We start from the raw sequence: 17,513 nt of genomic DNA, 5'->3' as shown, positions 1-17,513 counted from the left end.
TAGGTACAGTTATTCATTCATTGCCGTTTATGTTAGTTCACAGTGCATTAATGTTAACAAACAACTTGTCATTTGAATAATGCATTAGTGAATGCTGAAATTAAAGTTAACTAATATTAATAAAGACTGTAGAAGGAATATTCATTATTAGTTCATGTTAACTAATTTAGTTAACTTGTTAACCTTATTGTAAAGTGTTACCAAAGAGTCAAATATAAAGACTAATTCTTATGTTCAGGTCAGGATGTCTTCCAGCTCAACTTACCTCTCTTTGTGGAGAGGTAAAGCTCTTGAACACGCAAAGCTCGGGATATGATGCATGTGCGCGGTTAAGGCTAGAAGGGAAATGTTTGGCGCTACTAGGCATGCGCACATAAATACAGCATAATTTTTTATACTATTCTTTTTTATTATGATGTAATTACACCACGAATAGATAATGTCTTGCCAGTGTGTGGATGATTAAATTTGTTGCACTTATGTGTGTAGGAGCACTGGGCACAACTGCCACATCTATAGTTACCATCTGGCATACTAAGAAAAGACGTTGTGAATTGCCGACGTATATCATTTTTAACTAGGAGGTCTTTTAAGTTAGGGGCACGCTTAAAAATAAGCTTAGGTTTTTCTGGGAAGACTGTGATTAGTTTAGGGTCCGAATCAATAATGTGCCAATGTTTGTAAACAGATTTTTTAAATTCTGACACAAGTGGGGAATATTTTACGCAACATAAAGGGGACTTGTTTGGATTTTTAGTGTGCTTATTTGATCAAAGACATTCATCTTGTGTTATCTGATCAAAACTTTTTTTAGCCAAATCAACCCAATCTTGTTTGTACCCTCTATTGAGGAATCTTTTTGTCAAGTCTGCAGCCTGCTTTGAGTAAGATGTATTATTGATGCATATTCTACGTACATGGTTAAACTGACTGATGGGAAGACTTTTGACCAAAGGCCTGGCATGAAAACTATCCCCATGCAATATAGTATTTTGATCCGTGGGCTTGCGAAAAAGATCAGTTTTTATGGTCATGCCATCTTTATATACCTGAATATCCAGGAAACTGATGCGATGTTTATCATATTCCAAAGTAAATTTCAAATGTTCATTACAAGAGTTCAGATACTCATGGAAGCCGATTAATTAATCTAATGTGCAATCAATAATCAGAAAAATATCATTGATAAATCGTTTGTTACGTCAAACTGCCTGAACGCAAGGAATTGTAGCTAAATTATCAAATTTATTGCAATGTTATATTGTCCTAAAGTCTATTAATCAGCGTGTACCACTTGCATAAACACCGCATCTGTAGGCAATATTATCCGTAGGGGCTGCCATAGTTGTTTCCTGGATTATGTGACGTCAGAGCTTGGAACTGGGAGTACATCGATCTAGTACGAGTTCACGGGTGGGAAGTTACAAGTTTGACTGCCGTTCCAGTGCACTTTCACGGGTAGAAGGTTGGAAAAACATGGGTTACGGGTTGCCTGGAACACGGCATCAGAAACAGTAGATTGGATTACCTGATTGATGTGCAACTGACCAAGACTGACAAGTACTTCAACATAATACAGGATTTGCAGTCACCTGAAAGGATCTATAACCCTCTAGAATGCAAAATGAAAGAAATAAAGAAATCTGCTCATAGAGCTGTAGTCAAGTCCAGCTTTGTCGAGTCCAAGACAAATCCAACACCAGGACTAGTCGAGACCAAGTCCAAAAAGGTTCGAGTCCAAGTGAAGTCCAATTCCAAAAGTTTGGCCTGCCCAAAACTGCTGGATCCTGGTAAAGAAATGTAGTATCCTCTATTAGTGCTGAAATTGAATAACAGGAGATCAATCAAATTTATTTTTAAATCATTATAGCAGACATATCCAATGATTTGCACTGATTTTGCCTTTCTAATAGTCCTGCACGATATGATGAAATTCTGCGATGTTTGATAGCAGGGTTTTTTTTTTTTTTTTGGCAATGATTACTTGTGATAAATAAATGAATAATTAACTGTGCATATTGGGGCAAACATTTTTTTTTTTTTTTTACAGTGGTGAGCATTACAACCAATAACATACAATTCCATTGAGTTTATTAATGCAATGGCCAATCAAAGGCTTTCAGATGAGTCAGTTTTGTTGAGTGCTGAATTCTGTTCTATTTCATAGCAAGTTTCGGTGACCATTGCTAAATAACATGTTCATACTGCATTGACAATAAAAATAGGATTCATCTTTCAGCCCTATTTCTAACCTCATAAAACGAGTCGGTAACACTTTACAATAAGGTGTCATTTGTTAACATTATTTAAAACAAATAGGTACAGTTATTCATTCATTGCCGTTTATGTTAGTTCACAGTGCATTAATGTTAACAAACAACTTGTCATTTGAATAATGCATTAGTGAATGCTGAAATTAAAGTTAACTAATATTAATAAAGACCGTAGAAGGAATATTCATTATTAGTTCATGTTAGCTAATTTAGTTAACTTGTTAACCTTATTGTAAAGTGTTACCAAAGAGTCAAATATAAAGGCTAATTCTTATGTTCAGGTCAGGATGTCTTCCAGCTCAATTTACCTCTCTTTGTGGAGAGGTAAAGCTCTTGAACACGCAAAGCTCAGGATATGATGCATGTGCGCGGTTAAGGCTAGAAGGGAAATGTTTGGCGCTACTAGGCATGTGCACATAAATAAAGCATAATTTTTTATACTATTCTTTTTTATTATGATGTAATTACACCACGAATAGATAATGTCTTGCCAGTGTGTGGATGATTAAATTTTTTGCACTTATGTGTGTACGAGCACTGGGCACAACTGGCACATCTATAGTTACCATCTGGCATACTAAGAAAAGACGTTGTGAATTGCCGACGTATATCATTTTTAACTAGGAGGTCTTTTAAGTTAGGGGCACGCTTAAAAATAAGCTTAGGTTTTTCTGGGAAGACTGTGATTAGTTTAGGGTCCGAATCAATAATGTGCCAATGTTTGTAAACAGATTTTTTAAATTCTGACACAAGTGGGGAATATTTTACGCAACATAAAGGGGACTTGTTTGGATACCCTCTATTGAGGAATCTTTTTGTCAAGTCTGCAGCCTGCTTTGGGTAAGATATATTAATTTGGCCAAATCAACCCAATCTTGTTTGTACCCTCTATTGAGGAATCTTTTTGTCAAATCTGCAGCCTGCTTTGAGTAAGATATATTATCGATGCATATTCTACGGTACATGGTTAAACTGACTGATGGGAAGACTTTTGACCAAAGGCCTGGCATGAAAACTATCCCCATGCAATATAGTATTTTGATCCGCGGGCTTGCGAAAAAGATCAGTTTTTATGGTCGTGCCATCTTTATATACCTGAATATCCAGGAAACTGATGCGATGTTTATCATATTCCAAAGTAAATTTCAAATGTTCATTACAAGAGTTCAGATACTCATGGAAGCCGATTAATTCATCTAACGTGCAATCAATAATCAGAAAAATATCATTGATAAATCATTTGTTACGTCAAACTGCCTGAACGCAAGGAATTGTAGCTAAATTATCAAATTTATTGCAATGTTATATTGTCCTAAAGTCTATTACTCAGCATGTACCACTTGCATAAACACCGCATCTGTAGGCAATATTATCCGTAGGGGCTGCCATAGTTCTTTCGTGGATTATGTGACGTCAGAGCCTTGGAACTGGGAGTACATCGATCTAGTACGAGTTCACGGGTTGGGAAGTTACAAGTTTGACTGCTGTTCCAGTGCACTTTCACGGGTAGAAGGTTGGAAAAACATGGGTTACGGGTTGCCTGGAACGCGGCATCAGAAACAGTAGATTGGATTACCTGATTGATGTGCAACTGACCAAGACTGACAAGTACTTCAACATAATACAGGATTTGCGGTCACCTGAAAGGATCTATAACCCTCTAGAATGCAAAATGAAAGAAATAAAGAAATCTGCTCATAGAGCTGTAGTCAAGTCCAGCTTTGTCGAGTCCAAGACAAATCCAAGACCAGGACTAGTCGAGACCAAGTCCAAAAAGGTTCGAGTCCAAGTGAAGTCCAATTCCAAAAGTTTGGCCTGCCCAAAACTGCTGGATCCTGGTAAAGAAATGTAGTATCCTCTATTAGTGCTGAAATTGAATAACAGGAGATCAATCAAATTTCTTTTTAAATCATTATAGCAGACATATCCAATGATTTGCACTGATTTTGCCTTTCTAATAGTCCTGCACGATATGATGAAATTCTGCGATGTGTGATAGCAGGGTTTTTTTTTTTTTGGCAATGATTACTTGTGATAAATAAATGAATAATTAACTGTGCATATTGGGGCAAACATTTTTTTTTTTTTTTTTTACAGTGGTGAGCATTACAACCAATAACATACAATTCCATTGAGTTTATTAATGCAATGGCCAATCAAAGGCTTTCAGATGAGTCAGTTTTGTTGAGTGCTGAATTCTGTTCTATTTCATAGCACGTTTCGGTGACCATTGCTAAATAACATGTTCATACTGCATTGACAATAAAAATAGGATTCATCTTTCAGCCCTATTTCTAACCTCATATAACGAGTCGGTAACACTTTACAATAAGGTGTCATTTGTTAACATTATTTAATACAAATAGGAACAGTTATTCATTCATTGCCGTTTATGTTAGTTCACAGTGCATTAATGTTAACAAACAACTTGTCATTTGAATAATGCATTAGTGAATGCTGAAATTAAAGTTAACTAATATTAATAAAGACTGTAGAAGGAATATTCATTATTAGTTCATGTTAACTAATGTAGTTAACTTTTTAACCTTATTGTAAAGTGTTACCAAAGAGTCAAATATAAAGGCAAATTCTTATGTTCAGGTCAGGATGTCTTCCAGCTCAACTTACCTCTCTTTGTGGAGAGGTAAAGCTCTTGAACACGCAAAGCTCGGGATATGACGCATGTGCGCGGTTAAGGCTAGAAGGGAAATGTTTGGCGCTACTAGGCATGCACACATAAATACAGCATAATTTTTTATACTATTCTTTTTTATTATGATGTAATTACACCACGAATAGATAATGTCTTGCCGGTGTGTGGATGATTAAATTTTTTGCACTTATGTGTGTAGGAGCACTGGGCACAACTGCCACATCTATAGTTACCATCTGGCATACTAAGAAAAGACGTTGTGAATTGCCGACGTATATCATTTTTAACTAGGAGGTCTTTTAAGTTAGGGGCACGCTTAAAAATAAGCTTAGGTTTTTCTGGGAAGACTGTGATTAGTTTAGGGTCCGAATCAATAATGTGCCAATGTTTGTAAACAGATTTTTTTAAATTCTGACACAAGTGGGGAATATTTTACGCAACATAAAGGGGACTTGTTTGGATTTTTAGTGTGCTTATTTGATCAAAGACATTCATCTTGTGTTATCTGATCAAAACGTTTTTTAGCCAAATCAACCCAATCTTGTTTGTACCCTCTATTGAGGAATCTTTTTGTCAAGTCTGCAGCCTGCTTTGAGTAAGATGTATTATCGATGCATATTCTACGTACATGGTTAAACTGACTGATGGGAAGACTTTTGACCAAAGGCCTGGCATGAAAACTATCCCCATGCAATATAGTATTTTGATCCGCGGGCTTGCGAAAAAGATCAGTTTTTATGGTCGTGCCATCTTTATATACCTGAATATCCAGGAAACTGATGCGATGTTTATCATAAAGTAAATTTCAAATGTTCATTACAAGAGTTCAGATACTCATGGAAGCCGTAAATTGTACTCAAAACAAACTGCTCCTAGGCCTTAAGGGTTTTGGGGGCCTAGAGAAGTGTTGACATGCCCTGACCTTTGTGCTTTTTTCCAATTGCTTTCAACATATACTTGGCTAAAGTCTGAAAACACTGTATTCAAAACAAACTGGGCTACAATTATGATTTTATGTGTCAAATATAAAAAGAATGTATGTGTAACAGAACATATTTTTGTAAAGGGACTTTTAAGCAAAGATTATGATGGGCACATGTTGGGGCCAACCGTTTTCGGGTATGTTAGAGACGGGAGGTGAAAAGATGTCTGGGAAGAAGGAGAAAAAGAGAGCAGATTTTTTTCGGGTACGAGAGAAAGGACACGCCATGATTGCTGTGTGGGAAATCAGCAGTTTTTCAACGGAAAACGTGAAAGAACAAAGTAATATACAGTTCATCTGAGTTTTTGTGAGTTAAACGAACATTAACGCCATTGTCGTCTGAGACTGGAAACGGAGCTGGTGCAGAAGTTCGGCTGATTGCGTCATCGAACAGCGTGAGAGACGGGCTGAGAGCACGAGAGTTAGTTGCTGGAGCCGTGAGTTTCTTCCTGAACGCTGTTGTTTTGCATCTTTCGAACTGTATGTATTTTTGAGAATTTAAATGAACTCGAACCTAATTCATTAATGAGCTGTGCTTTGGACTGAGAGACGTTAATTTCTTCCTGCTTGTCAGTCAAGTGCACTTGTTAGTGCGCGAGAAGATGTAAATGAACTGGAAGTGAGTTTTTTTCACAGTGTTTTTTCGTTTTCGCTCTCTCTCTCGGAGTATTTTTGCATTTTTGTAGAGACTGCCCATTGCCTAAGATCCGTTTTGCTTTTGGGAAACTTTTATTATTATTTTTTATTTTTTTCTCTCTTTGAGACTGAGTCAGTGCGTGCTGTGGCAGAGCTGCGCCATTTTGTTCCAGGAAATTCCGGGTTTTTTTTTGGAAATTTGCTAGTTTTTATAATTATTACCCTGCCATCCTGACCACATCTCCTTACTTTCCTGTGCCAGCTGTTCATTTCTCTATTACAGGTCATCTCAAGTCATCGCAAGTAATTTCTTCAATTTCATCATCGCTAAAGACTGGTACAACGTTCATTGCACATATACATACATGAACTCTTACTGATATAGACTGAACTGCGAACTTGAACTAGGTAACTGAACTGGGTTTGATGTGAAAATTGAATCATCTGTCGAATCGCAAGAGTCATTTCAGAGTCCATTTGAATTAAGTCAAGTTATTTCAGAGTTTATTTGAAGTGAATCATTTGTGAACTGATTGTTATTCCAGAGGTGAACACAAGTTTTATGGTTAAACAGTTGGTGGTGCACCACGGGTAAAGATTATAGTGACAAATTTATTTGAGCAACATTGTTTTATTTGTTTTTTTACATTTTTCATGTATTGTTCTGATCTTCTTTTCCTGCTCTGCAAAAGAAAAAAAAAACATTTTAAAAGGAGATAATTAAATCTGATTGAATGTTAAAGTAAGTCTCAAGAGTACTATCATTGTTGAACTTACCTTGGAGTAGGGGCGTCTCACTTGCTCTGTTAGGTACTGGGGTGGTGGGAATGTGAATTGGTATTGTTAAATTGCCTCACATATTTACACTTCAGACGGCCACCAAATTAATACAAGTATTTGTAGACTTAACTGAAGCCACACTCTCTGGTCCCTTTAGTATATTATACAACAGAGTAAGGTAACACGTATACATAACCTATACCTTGAGACTCAAAGCACTGAGGTGGGGGACCAAGATCCTTTCCTCCTAAAGTCTTCCGAGGTAACATTAATTTCCCCTACTAAGCGGGCCCTAACCCACCCCGTTACATTTGGCGTCACGAACAGGATAGAATTAGTGTGTTTAACTTTTTTTGTGTTTGTGTGTCACGAGTCCCAGGCCTACAAGCTGAAGAATGGCAGAGCTTGAAGATCTGAGAAAACAGATGGCAGAAATGCAAAGAAGGTTTGCAGAACAGGCAGGAGCGCTCGAGCAAGCCAGGTCTGAACAAAGGGAAAGCCTTGTCACTAGCAAGAACAGTCATTGAGCACCAAGCTACTTTGCAAGCAACCCCATCTGTCCTCTATATACCACGAGACCGAAAACTTCCAGAATTCAGTGGCTGCCCTGCAAAACCAGGTGAAATAAGCATTGAGGAATGGGTTGCCTCAATGAAATCTGCTTTCCAGGTAATGAGGGTACCAGCTGAAGACCACGTGGAGTTTGTGAAACAGCATCTCAAAGATGAAGCTAAAGCGACTGTAAGGTTCATGCTGGGTGGCAAAGAAGATTCTGCTGAAAGCATCTTTAAAGTACTTTTGGAGACATATGGAGACAAAGTGCCAATCGGAACCAGACTAAATGCCCTTCTATGAACGAAAGCAGATGCAAGGAGAGACGATACGTTCATATGCATACGATTTACAGGAGAGACTGAGCAAAGTTCAGCGCAGAGAACCAAACCGAGTTCCCGATGCCGAAAGTGTGTTGAAGGAGCAGCTTGTTCTGGGCCTTCGAGATGATTTCCTGAGGCGTGAAATGAAAAGACGAGTTAAAGAGGACACGGGTTTGACTTTTGTTCAGGTAATGCAAGCAGCAATCACCTGGGCTGAAGAAGAAGAGACACAAACGCCAAACAATCCAAAACCCAGTCCCCGTGTTAGAGTAGTTAATGCTGACGCAGAACAAGCTTCCTCTACGTTAACTTTGGAAAAACTGCATGAAGCCATACAAAAAATTGCTGCCCGTCAAGAAGAACTCTATCAGGCCGTACATGGTAACAGCAGAGTACGACTTCAACAGAGCCGCCCAAAAAGACAACCCCTGAAGGACAGCGATGGCCGATACATCTGTTATTCGTGTGGCGAGCCTGGGCACACTAGCAGGCGCTGTCCACAAGGTGCTGAGGCAGCTATGGTGTCTGATCAGTCTCGACGTTCTACAGGGATGGTTGAAACCAACATAGGGAACGTTCCGGCAAACACGACACAAGCCAGCTCTGGGCCATCTATGATAAGAAGTCATGTAGCTGAATGGTCCGACAAAGTGACGGAGACATTGAAAAATGGTGCATTTGGAGATTGTTTGACTATTGAAGTTAGAATAGCTGGTGTCAAGACAAACTGCTTGCTGGATACAGGCTCAGAAGTGTCCACTATTACAGAATCACACTTTAGGAAGCACTTCGGAGAGCAAAAACTGAAATTGTCATCTGCTCACTGGGTCAAACTCACTGCAGCTAATGGGCTCGACATTCCGGTCCTAGGATGTTTACAAGCTGACGTGGAGTGCATGGGAAAGGTTCTACCAGGGAAGTGCATCTTTGTGCTGACAGATACCAGCCCAGAATCTGAGGAGATAAGAGGACTTTCTGGAATCATTGGAATGAATATTATCAGTGAGTTTAAATCGTTGTTCGTCACAGGAGAGAGCGTAAAGACAGCCAACAAATACAGGCAACCCGCAGAAGCAAAGATAAGAAGGGTGTTAGCATGTGTCGAGAAGACTGAACCCCTGAGTCCTGACGGCAAGATTGGGTTTGTCAAAGTTGGTGGAAAGCAGACCATCACTATCCCTCCACTAAGTGAGAAAGTGTTTGAAGGTCGTTGCAGAGTGCCACCTAAAGTGAAGTGCCAAGTATTAATTGAGCACACCACTGGTGTGAGTCTACCCAAGGGGCTCTTAGTGGCCAATGTGCTAACAAAAACTGATGGTGGTAAAGTTCCTGTACGAGTAATGAATTCGAGTGAGCGGACCATCAGACTAAACCCAAGATGCAGAGTGGCAGTGTTGTCTAAACCCCGGGAGGTGTTAACTGAAAATATGCTGGAGTTTGAAGAAGCGGAAGGGGCGATTCATGTTAGACGAGTGGCACATGTTCAAGCAGTCGGGGTCTCTGACAATCCTCCAGTTCAGGTAAATTACGAAAAACTCACCCCAGCACAAAGAGAGGAACTAGACCAGCTGTTGGCAAAGTACAGAGACGTATTCTCCAAAACTGACAGTGACTACGGGTATACACAGGCAGTGACGCATGACATTCACACAGGTGATGCTCCGCCTATAAAACAGAGGCACCGTCGAGTACCGCCACATGTTTTCCAAGAATTCAAAAAACACGTGCAAGACCTAGTGTCGCAAGGCATCCTTAGGGAGAGTGCGAGTCCCTGGGCATCCCCGGCAGTGATAGTTGTGAAGAAAGACGGTAGTGTGCGCTTCTGTTGTGATTATAGAAGGTTAAATCAAGTCACATGCAAAGACGCATACCCGCTTCCCAGAGTGGAGGAATCTCTGGACGCACTGGGGAATGCTCAGTTGTTCTCCACCCTAGATCTGACGGCCGGCTATTTCCAGGTAGCTGTGAGTGAGCGGGATCGTGAAAAGACAGCAGTCACTACCCCGGTTTGGACTGTTTGAGTGGACACGGATGCCATTCGGGCTGTGCAACGCGCCAGCCACTTTCCAGCGCCTTATGGGGGTAGTTCTCGGGGATTTGGCATTTGAAGTCCTCTTGATATATCTGGATGATATTATCGTGTTTTCCAGAGACTTCAAGAGTCACTGTGAAAGACTAGAGCTCGTGTTTGACCGACTGAAACACCATGGCCTAAAGTTAAAACCAAGCAAATGCTTTCTCTTCAGATCTGAGGTAAAATTTTTAGGTCACGTGATCTCCTCTGAAGGAATCAAAGTCGACAGTGAAAAGGTTAGTGCCTTGGATGCTTGGCCTGTCCCTAAGAGTGTGAAGGAAGTGAGACAATTGATTGGATTCATGAGTTATTACCGACGGTTCGTTCCAAAGTTTGCTCAAATAGCAAAACCATTGCATGCGTTAATGGGCAACAAAGACAAAAGGAAAGCCTCTGAATTGTTCATGTGGAGTAGCGAATGCCAGACCGCATTTGACAGATTGAAACAATGCCTGATGTCACCACCTGTCCTTGCTTACCCTGACTTTGGCCTTCCGTTTATCCTCACAACTGATGGGAGTCACCATGGCCTTGGGGCTGTATTGAGCCAAAAGCAAGGGGGAGCAGAGCGTGTCATCGCGTTTTCTAGCTGTGGCCTGAGGGGGTCAGAGAGAAATGACAAATACTACAGTGCGTTCAAATTGGAGCTGTTGGCCCTTAAGTGGGCTGCAACAGAAAAATTCAAAGAGTATCTGATGTTCTCCAAATTCACTGTAATCACTGACCATAATCCACTGCGTTATCTGGAGACCGCTAACCTTGGAGCAGTCGAGCAACGCTGGGTGGCTCAGTTGGTGGAGCTTAATTTCGAGGTTCTGTATAAGCCTGGAAGGCTGAACACCAACGCTGATGCTCTTTCGAGGATTCCCGCCCGAGAGGTCCCTGAACAGGAAGACACAGAGAAGGATTTCATCCGACTGAACTCTGAGGAAGTGCGTGCATGTCTGTGGCCAGCACAAGAGTCCAAACGAGGAGAAACTGACGTTCAAGTAGCTGTACAAGCATCCATCAAGAAAGTGCTGAATGGTTACAACTGGGATGAAATTAGAGCATTGCAGAGAAGTGATCCCTTGATAGGTCCCATATATCATGCTGTATCCAAGAATGAAAGACCAAGCCGAGCAAGATCGCAAAGTATGCTGCCAGAGTTGAAAAAGCTTAGCAGAGAGTATGAACGTCTTCAGATGCATCAGGGTGTGATGTTTAGGTGTATCCTTGACCCAAGGGATGGAGAGAAAATAAGGCAGCTAGTTGTTCCAGCCTCCTTACGCCGTTCAGTTTATGACAGCCAACATGAACATGGAGGTCATTTTGGACAGAGGAGTACTCTGACATTGATGAGACGAAACTACTATTGGCCTAGCATGTCTAAAGATGTCCAAGAATGGATAGGACATTGTAAACGATGTACACTGGCAAAGGATGTCTTTCCAAGAATTAGAGCCCCAATGACATGCAGTAACGTCACAGCTCCTTTAGAGGTTCTGGCAATGGACTATACTCAACTGGAGATGTGTTCAGGAGGATATGAAAATGTGCTGGTTTTGACTGACATGTTCACACGGTTTACAGTTGCTGTCCCAACCAAGAACCAGACAGCGAGTACTACTGCAAAAGCCCTTATCAAGCATTGGTTCCTCTACTATGGGTGTCCAGCTCGTCTGCACTCAGATCCGGGAAGATGTTTTGAATCACAAGTGGTCAAGGAACTCTGTAGAGTGTACAGTGTCGGCAAGAGCCGTACAAGTCCCTACCATCCTCAAGGGAACTCTCAATGTGAGAGGTTAATCCGTACAATGCATGATATGCTGAGAATCATGGACACCTGAGAAGAAGAAGACTGGAAAACTCACTTGCCAGAGCTAGTGATGGCATACAACAATCACGTTCACTCATCCACTGGCTATTCTCCTTTTTATTTGATGTTCGGGAGGGATGCGCGCCTCCCATTAGATGTCCTGGGTGGAAAGGATTTGGAGGAGAGCAATGCAGATAACTTGGATGATTGGGTGAAGGGTCACCACAGCCAACTAAAAATTGCAGTGGAGGTTGCAAATGCAGTCAATCAAGAGACATCGAAGAGACGAAAGAGGGTGTATGACCGCAAGTCTGCTGGAGCGCTTGTGAGGCCTGGTGACCGTGTGTTGTTACACAATCACAAACATAGGGGCCGAAATAAGATTCAAGACAAGTGGGAACACACACCCTACATCGTAGTTAAGCAAAATCATTCAGACATACCTGTATTCACTGTCAAACCTGAAAAGGGGGGTCCATCCAGAGTAGTACACAGAGATCAGCTTCGTCACTGCACATTTCCTTTGTCATCATCTAATACACCACATAAAACCAGATGCAGACCTGTAAACCAGTCAGATTCTGAAGCAGAATTCCCAGATCTTATTTGTGTTCCGGCCACTCCACTTAGACATTACCGAGATGAAGGGGTGGTCCAGAGTGAGACACATGATGTAGATTTAGGAGGGGATGTAGTGCAAGAGCAGGAAAATATGGCACAAGATGTAGCCCCAGAAACCGAGTTGGAGTTACAGGAAGTATCAGATGATACTGATATTTCAGATGTTGAATGTGAAAATGTCCTAGAGCTCAGACGCTCTCAAAGGCAAAACCGTGGTAAATTACCTGTGAGGTATAGAGATGATTATCAGATGAGATAAGCTGAAACATTAACTGAGGTTGTGATGGTAAATATTTATGAACTTGCTGAAATTTGAAAAGTTTCAAAGAATGTGTATTTTGTTGCACTTAACTTTGTTTATGTTCCAGAGAGACTTGCTGGAGATGTCGATGGTATGGCAGGGTTTCGCAACGCCAAAATGTAACAGGTCTTTTTGTAAAGGGACTTTTATTTTGATGGGTTGCCCCGTTTTCGGGTATGTTAGCGGGAGGTGAAAAGATGTCTGGGAAGAAGGAGAAAAAGAGAGCAGTTTTTACGAGAGAAAGACACGCCATGATTGCTGTGTGGGAAATCAGCAGTTTTTCAACGGAAAACGTGAAAGAAGATAGTAATATACAGTTCATCTTAGTTTTTGTGAGTTAAACGAACATTAACGCCATCGTCGTCTGAGACTGGAAACGGAGCTGGTGCAGAAGTTCGGCCGATTGCGTCATCGAACAGCGTGAGAGACTGGCTGAGAGCACGAGAGTTAGTTGCTGGAGCCGTGAGTTTCTTCCTGAACGCTGTTGTTTTGCATCTTTCGAACTGTATGTATTTTTGAGAGTTTTTCTGCGTGCCTGAGTCATTAATGAGCTGTGCTTTGGACTGAGAGACGTTAATTTCTTCCTGCTTGTCAGTCAAGTGCACTTGTTAGTGCGCGAGAAGATGTAAATGAACTGGAAGTAAGTTTTTTTCACAGTGTTTTTTTCTTTTTCGCTCTCTCTCTCTTTTTGCATTTTTGTAGAGACTGCCCATTGCCTAAGATCCGTTTTGCTTTTGGGAAACTTTTATTATTATTTTTTATTTTTTTTCTTATTGAGACTGAGTCAGTGCGTGCTGTGGCAGAGCTGCGCCATTTTGTTCCAGGAAATTCCAGGTTTTTTTTGGAAATTTGCTAGTTTTATTATTATTACCCTGCCATCCTGACGACATCTCCTTACTTTCCTGTCCCAGCTGTTCATTTCTCTATTACAGGTCATCTCAAGTCATCGCAAGTAATTTCTTCAATTTCATCATCGCTAAAGACTGGTACAACGTTCATTACACATATACATACATGAACTCTTACTGATATAGACTGAACTGAGAACTTGAACTAGGTAACTGAACTGGGTTTGATGTGAAAATTGAATCATCTGTCGAATCGCAAGAGTCATTTCACAGTTCATTTGAATTAAGTCAAGTTATTTCAGAGTTTATTTGAAGTGAATCATTTGTGAACTGATTGTTATTCCAGAGGTGAACACAAGTTTTATGGTTAAACAGTTGGTGGTGCACCACGGGTAAAGATTATAGTGACAAATTTATTTGAGCAACATTGTTTTATTTGTTTTTTACATTTTTCATGTATTGTTCTGATCTTCTTTTCCTGCTCTGCAAAAGAAAAAAAACATTTTAAAAGGAGATAATTAAATCTGATTGAATGTTAAAGTAAATCTCAAGAGTACTATCATTGTTGAACTTACCTTGGAGTAGGGGCGTCTCACTTGTTCTGTTAGGTACTGGGGTGGTGGGAATGTGAATTGGTATTGTTAAATTGCCTCACATATTTACACTTCAGGCGGCCACCAAATTAATACAAGTATTTGTAGACTTAACTGAAGCCACACTCTCTGGTCCCTTTAGTATATTATACAACAGAGTAAGGTAACACATATACATAACCTATACCTTGAGACTCAAAGCACTGAGGTGGGGGACCAAGATCCTTTCCTCCTAAAGTCTTCCGAGGTAACATTAATTTCCCCTACTAAGCGGGCCCTAACGCACCCGTTACATATGTACATGATTGTGTTTTTGAGAAAACAACGTTTATGGGTGGTTAGTGAAAAACGTAAATTTTGAAGTCACTGAAATAAGGTCATAAAACACATACAGAACATTTGTTCACAAGACTGTCAAACATGGACCTTGTAGCCTAGAATTTTTGCTTCAAAAATATGTGAAAATCATCTTGTTTACTCGCTCACAGAAAGCAATAGATTGATTTACATTTTCTAAGACACTTTTTGTTTCGAAAGGGCATATGCGAGTAGGCGTGATTGACCATGAATATTAGTGTGATTGACACCTGAGAAGACAAAGGCCCACATAATGAGCTGCATAATAATCCTTTCAGCCAGGTGTGTGACCAAGAGAGAAGAGTTACAATAAAGAATGTGAGGACAAAATAAATGTATACATTTTTAGGTTTGTAGTTTATTTAGAATATATTTAATTATCCCACAAAATAACTTGAGATTCACTTGCGAGTGCAGTTAAACAGTTAATTAGGAACAATCAAAGCTGACTTTCAAAGCTGAATTTTAGCATCATTACTCCAGTCACACGATCCTTCAGAAATCATTCTAATATTCTGATTTGCTACTTTTTAAAAACAAAACAAACAAACAAACAAAAAAAAAACATTTATTATTATTATTATTAATAATAATAATATTGAAAAGAGCTGAGAATAATTTTTTATGTTTTTTTTTTTTTGATGAATTGAAAGAATCCCATTGTCTGTAGCATGATTATTGTATTTATCATTATGTGTGTGCTAAATAAAAGTTTTAATTTCTAAATATACTGACTCCAAGCTTTTGAATGGTATAGTGTATATTGTTACACTTGGAGTAAGACTAGAGTAATGATGCTGAAAATTTTGCTTTGATCACAGGTATAAATTTAATTTTAATATATTCAAATGGAAAGCAGTTCTTTTAAATAGCAAAAATATTTCACAATATTACTGCTTTAGCAAATGCAACTATGTATTTTGGATCAAATAAATGCAGGCTTAGTGAGCAGAAGTTAAATTCTTTACAAAAACATGAAATATTTTACCGTTCAAAAGCTTTTGACTGGTATTGTGTCATGCTGAAATATATAAATGAACATCATGTGCTCTGAAGGACATAAACAATTTTAATAGACTACAATTTTAATAGACTCTGTTTTTTGAAGAGACTCATGGGAGTGTGTGCCTCGCTTGGTCTTAGCTGTGTTCCAGGTTCCTGAGTGGGCTGTTTATTTGCATTGGCTCGCTTTGCAACAGGTTCTTTTACAATGTTATCCTCACATCTGAAATAAAAAAAGTAAGAATGCCGTTTACACAAATAAACTACATTATTAACATTATTGTTATGGTCACTGATACTAGTACTAATTTATAGAAAAAAAAAAAAAGAACACAATTATCACATAGCACACATATTATTAGTGATATTTACAGCTTACTTGATACATTTACACCTCAGAGGATCCGGGTTATAACACATTCTAAACATTTTCATGAACAGAAGCTTAGTTACATTCATAAACACAAGCATGCTTTGTATGTAGGCCTATACTATATATAATATATATATATATATATATATATATATATATATATATATATATATATATATATATATATATATATATATATATATATATATATATAGTATATATATAGTTATAAACATATAGGGCTATATTCGTGAATAGAGAATAGCCTATCACAGTAAAGTTTTGTCTAATCATTCTTACTGACATTAGGCTAACTCATATTTTTTATATCATATTGCTGTTTATGTTATAAAACATAAAAAAAAAAACATCCTGGCTTCCTTAGACATTTAGATGCTGTGAATGAAACTTTATAATGTTTCACTTGATTATACATTTAGTCAGGAATTATTTGGAAAAGGTCTAGTAACGTGTACAAGTTATGTGAAAACAAATACAAGTAGGTTAATAAAAATAATACTTACTCATGTTTATGATCTCTGCGGGATCAAGCCGCTGCATCAATAATCCAAAGGCAATCCAAAGCTTCTTGAGGTAAATTCTGTCATATTTGTCACAGCGAGTCTTTTCTGAGGGAAATTCTGTCTTATTCCTCTCAGCGCGAAGCGAAGAGTAAAATTTAAAACACTGTTTGCTCTGATGTGGGCGGTTACCCGCCATGAGCTTCATGTGGATGATTGTAATATCAATAGCACGCTTAGCACGTGGGCGTGGTCGCATTAGATATAAGGAAGGGAGACGTGAAAGACTGGACATCGCTTTGGTTTCATATGGATTACTTTATCACAGAATATTTGTTTTCGATAAGACTTGCTTAGATTTATAAATATATATCTCATGTCTCTGGGTTGATTATTTGCTGAGTTACAATTCATTTTAATGACGCATTTCTAAATGAAGATCACCACAGACTAAGGCGGCAGACAGCGCATCCTGTATGTTTTCTTTATTTTATAAATGCACAAAGTTTTGTTGTTATTAAGTGTGTATGCAAATAAAAGTAGACCCTTTACAGATTCAATTGATGTATTGCTCTTATCTGTATGATCAAAACTGAAAGTGTAATTCAAGTTATTTTCTGTGATATCAGGAGAAGATGCCACAAAATGCGTATCCATGTTAGACGACCCCAGAGGGTTAAATATAGGGGGAACCGATCTTTAGAAGAATGATATAGTAGTATGTTTCTGACTTTCTTTCTACGTGTGGAAAAGTACAGCTGCTGAGAGTTTGTAACCTTGACTTGAAAAAGAGATATAAGACGGAGGATCGCCCTCCCTTCCTTGT

Source organism: Cyprinus carpio, unplaced genomic scaffold (genome assembly GCF_018340385.1).
Source record: "Cyprinus carpio isolate SPL01 unplaced genomic scaffold, ASM1834038v1 S000006768, whole genome shotgun sequence".
Classification (NCBI taxonomy): Eukaryota; Metazoa; Chordata; class Actinopteri; order Cypriniformes; family Cyprinidae; genus Cyprinus; species Cyprinus carpio.
This window is presented reverse-complemented; position numbering follows the sequence as displayed.